Raw genomic sequence first — 4920 nt, 5'->3', positions numbered from 1 at the left:
CCCCCCCCCCCCAGTTTGTGGTTTTTCCCCTTAAACTCCTCTGGCCTGCAAGGTTATGAGATCGACCCCAGTACTGGCCTATCCCCAATAAACCTCGTGTACTTGCAGCAAGATTGGTCTCTCATGAGTTATTGGGTGGTCATGTTATCCCGAGACTTGAGTGAAGGTCTCCGAGCTCTGGGGGTCTTTCAGTTCTCAGGGAACAGAAAAAGAATAAAAGATCTGGAGCAGCCTACTTGGTTTTCTGGGATCTGAGCCCTGTGGACCAGAAAGAGGTATCTGCTGGAGTTGGGGGCTAGGATAAGGTAAGGAATTGGAGGACAGAGGTTTGGAGAGAATGGTCTGTGTGATCTACAGGAGATGTGGGTGGGTAGGGTAGTAGATGTAGGTATGGTTGGTGCTCTGTTGTAAATCTTGCAGTGAAACTGAGGGATTAAATTTGGAGGGGAGGAAGGAGTGGTGAAGACAGTAGGCTTCCTTTTTCTCTGGTCCCCTTGGCAGACGTGTTCCCAGTGAATGCCTGCTGGCATTGGAGGCTGGGATAATGGGATGAGTAGCGGGGAGGAAGATTGAGGAGAGGATCTTTATCATTTTTTGAAGATGAGGTTAGAGAGTTAAAGAGAGGCCTAGCAGGCTTTCTGCTACAGAGTTGTGGATGAGATTAGGAGGGCTGGATCTGGGGGAAAGAGAAGGAGAAGAGTTCAACTTCTGAAAGTTTCTCAGGAATTTACAATAGCTAAGATTCAGCCAAAGACAGAGAGGAAAGTAACTCTCCCATGCCCTTAGAGAAACAGACAAAGAGAGATCAAGAGAAAGGGGACAAAACACATGAAAGGGAACCAGTGTGCTTATTGTAATCTGAAGGGACACTGGAAGAATGAATGTCATAGCAGAAAAGAAAAAAGGAAAAGAAGAGAAGAAGAAAGAAAAGAAAAGAAGAATCACCCCATCCCTCTTCCTATTAACTGAAAATTGACAGGCCCAGAGCTCCACATAACAGTCCCTGGGAACCCACAATAACACTTAGAATAGGAAGCAAACGATTTAGCTTATTAATAAACACCAGAGCAGCCCACAATATTGTAATAGAACCCCTTGGAACCCTCATTTCCAAAAAAACAGCAGCCTAAGACGCAACAGGCCAAACTGCCTACTTTCCATGGATAACCTCCTATGCTCTAGACCTAGAACATAATACTGTGACTCATTTTCTGGTTATCAGAGTATCTACACCATTGGTTGAAAGGGACTTATTATGAAAGCTCGGAGCCACCATCTCTTATGGGAAGAAGTTGGCTAGTCTAACGCTGGACTTAAGTCAATCCACTAACAAAATTCTGATCCCCAGTCTTCTATCTGAGAAGTACCTCTTACATAAGTATTCAACTACCTGGAAGAGCTATTCTCAGACTACCTATGGGAGATTAAAGCAAGGTATTCTAATGTTTGGACAGAGAAGAATCTATCAGGTTTATCAACATATTGGTCACCCATCATTGTTTAGTTATTAAATTCAGCAACACAGGTACAGGTCAAACAATAACCTGTGAGCCAAGAGGCCAAGCAAGGAATCATCAAAGGAAGAAAGGAATTGTTGGCCCCTGCCACTCCCCATGGAATGCTCCCTTGGTACCTGCCTTGAAGTCCTATACTTGTAACTTTAAACCAGTACAGGATTTAAGGGAAGTCAACACATGGCAGAAATCATCCACCTCAAAGTATGTAACTTTCTAAGCTTATTGCCCCTTAAAAGAAAGATCTATGAGGTTCTGGATCTAAGATACTTCCTCTGACTCTCACTGGGCCCAGTTAACCAACCTATATTTGCCTTTGAATGAACTGACTCAGAGGTGGAAATACTGGCCAACTAACATGGACTCCTCGGTTGCTGCAAGGGTTCAAAAACTCACTAACATGGTTTGATGAAGGCCTGGGTGCCGATATATTGGAATTTAGATAAGAATATCTACAAAGCACTCTGACGTAGCATACAAATGACATTCTCATAGCCTTGACCAATAAGGCAGGCAGCAGAAGGGCTTTTAAAAATCCCCCAAGCCATAGAGTAAAGTCTCAGCAAGAAAAAAATAAAAAAGACTCAGCAGGGCATTTCTCATGTCACATACCTAAGCTACACCCTAAGGGAAGAAGGCTTTTCCAGAATCCGTGGTCTTTAGCTCAACTACTCATTCAGTTCCATAAGACATCAGCCTTCAATCTTTCCAGTTTTCTACTGAACAATTGCCCTGCAAAAGTCCTGCACTACTGTCTTAAGGTGACGGACCCAATCCAGTCTATTGGTTTTGATTTGACTGATGTCCTCCTGGTTACACCAGACAAGAGGTTGCTCACATATGGGAGCAGTTTCATCCAAGATGGGATGAGGTATGGGAGGAGCATCAGTGTTGACCCAAGATTGGACTAGCTGGGCAGAACATTTGAGTTAGTAAGCCTCAACCCAATGAGTTGAGCTTTTTAGTTTTGATCTAGCACTATACTCTGGGAAAGACAAGGCCATACACATTGATACAGGTTGTATACATTGATATATACCATATATACTGATAACTGGTATGTTTTTTCATGGCCTATGTCCATGTCACTCTAGAAAAGGGAGAGAGGCCTTCTAACCTCAGCAGGAAATGAGATGAAAAATAGAGAAGAAATCTTATCCATATTAGAATCTATCTGGTTACCCATTGTCCTTTGCAGAATTGATGTTCCAGAAGCTGGAGGCAACAGAGTAGTTGATGTTACAGTCTGTGAAGTGGCCTTAGAACCAGTTAGACCTCTTTAAGTCTTCATAGCCATCAGGATCCCAGCTTAGTAGACTGCCCAGAATATAACCCAAGTGAGATTGTTTGGGTAACAAACAAGAACAGACCACACAGGATAAACAAAAATGGTAAGTGTTGCCAAATGGGATTCATACTTCCAGTGAGTCTGTGAAGGTGACTAGTTTTGAATCTCTACCAAGTCACCTACCTTAGGGCCATGAAAACTACTGAGTACCTCAAGTCCAGGTATTATTTTCCAAATTTGGAAAGCCTGATTAAAAACAGCATTTTTAGATGTATCATCTACACTCAGGTAAATACCACAAGAGGAAGAAGGATCCCAGAAGGGATCTTGGCTCAAGGAAATGAGCCTGGTGAGCACTGGGCTTCGGACTTTACTGAAATCATCGCTACTGTCTCTAGATATAAATAGTTGCTGGCGTTTGTAAAAACATTTCCTAATATGGTAGAAGCCTACGCAATCCAAACAGAGACTGTTCTGATAGTTACTAGGAAACTTGCGTAGGAAATAACTTTTAAGATTGGATTGACTCTAGCTGTGGGGTCCAACAATGACCTAGCCTTCATGACCAAAGTCTGACAAAGTTACTAAATATTAATTGGAAATTATATTATGCACATAGAGCTCAAGTCAGGTAGAAACAATTCAACTCCTCAGGAGAATCTGAGCAAATTGGTCTGGAAAATTGACAAAAATCAGTCCAACTTCCTCCCTTTTGCTCTGTTCCAAGCTTGATGTCCTTCTTACCAAGAGGGAATTATTCCTTTTGAAGTTATATTCTGGAGACCTCCTCCCATCATCCCCAAACTCGAAAATATTTCCAAGATAGAAATTGTTGTAGCCACCAGCGGTTACACATGAACCGGGTCTCTGGAAGAGAGGAAAGGGGCTTGGGAAAGTAATGGAATCGGACGACGAGGGAAAAAATGAGACCGAGTCATGGTTTCTGATCAAGGTCTGATGTGTATTATGAATCTGCGAATCAAGCAGGCAGGGAAAACCCCTCCCCCAGTCCACCAGGATCTGTCGGCCAAATTAGCATCTTGATGTACGGTCTGGAGGCAGGTGCAGTAATTCAGCAGGGCGTAGCTGTTAGCAGGAACTTGGAGAGAGGCAGAGAAGTGACAGAACCAAAGGGTTTTGTTTATGTCATGAAGCCTCACCCTAGGTGGGCTGGCTGCTTTGTGACAAGGCAAAGTGTGAGTCAGCCTGCTTTTGGCTGTGAGAGATTACAAGAAATTTCTAATCACTTCCATCTCAAGTCCTTGTTGATTTTGGAGGAAGCTTGACAGGCCATTGACTACATGGTGAAGGGCATTCTACCTTTTCCCATCTCCAAGCCCACCAAGCAATTCTAGCTAGGATACCAGATTTGGATAAAGATGATCCTACCTGGACTCTGAAGCTTACCTCAAAGATACCCTAGTCAGTTATCCTTACTAACACAACTAATGTAAAAGTGGCTATTGTTATCCCTTGGACTCATACCTCCCAATTAAAAAAGGCCAATAAGGACAACAGATGAACCATATCTAGGACTTTGGACCTCTTAAAGATAAGACTAACTGGAGATCATTAACCTAGAGCACCATGCTCATTCTTTTCCTTTCTCTCTATGTGGGGATGTGCAACTGTAAGGTTGAAGAATTTTAGAATTAAGAAAAAAAGAGCATTTAGTAGGAATGTATACTGTATAACCTTTACCTGGAAGGGCATGGAAGATCTCTGTGGAGAGCCAGGAATGTGGACTGGCCAGTTTCGGGAGCCTGTTGGCCACAACCCCCCACCTCCCCACCCCCCCCCAGCTAAGTCCAAGAGAAAAAATCGGTATGTGAGCCATCTGGGTGGTTCTAGGGAACAGTCAGCCATAAAGTGAATAACATTGACCAGACCACATTCTTGTGAATAATGAGTGTCCTTATGACTCTGACACAATCAGGGATTGGGTCCCTTTAGAATTTTCTACTGTTCTTTTGTTATGTGTCCTTGGTAACCTCCTCACCCCCCTAGTTTATAGTTTTTCTGCTTTAAATACCCCTCACTTCTTGTGCTCAGGGTCGAACTCCTCTGGCCTGCAAGGCCACGAGCTCGACCCCAGTATACTGGCCTTTCCCAAATAAA

General features: G+C 43.3%; 2 long non-coding RNA genes across 2 annotated transcripts in view; both read right to left on the bottom strand.

The window, feature by feature from the left end:
* Positions 1–2816, bottom strand: part of LOC116075045 — a 23212-nt gene extending 20396 nt beyond the window's left edge. The window contains exon 1 of the long non-coding RNA XR_004112396.1: positions 2697–2816. This is a non-coding gene — a long non-coding RNA (uncharacterized LOC116075045). The remainder of the gene's footprint in view (positions 1–2696) is intronic.
* Positions 2817–3742: 926 nt separating this feature from the next.
* LOC116075046 lies at positions 3743–4685 on the bottom strand. The gene is made up of 2 exons (XR_004112397.1): positions 4504–4685; positions 3743–3901 (listed from the first exon to the last, which is right to left on the bottom strand). It is a non-coding gene; the product is annotated as an uncharacterized LOC116075046 (long non-coding RNA).
* Between the last annotated feature and the right edge of the window lie 235 nt (positions 4686–4920).

Source organism: Mastomys coucha, unplaced genomic scaffold (assembly GCF_008632895.1).
Source record: "Mastomys coucha isolate ucsf_1 unplaced genomic scaffold, UCSF_Mcou_1 pScaffold3, whole genome shotgun sequence".
In the NCBI taxonomy this organism is placed as follows: domain Eukaryota; kingdom Metazoa; phylum Chordata; class Mammalia; order Rodentia; family Muridae; genus Mastomys; species Mastomys coucha.
Note: the sequence above shows the minus strand (reverse complement) of the source record. Positions and strands in the feature narration are given on the sequence as shown.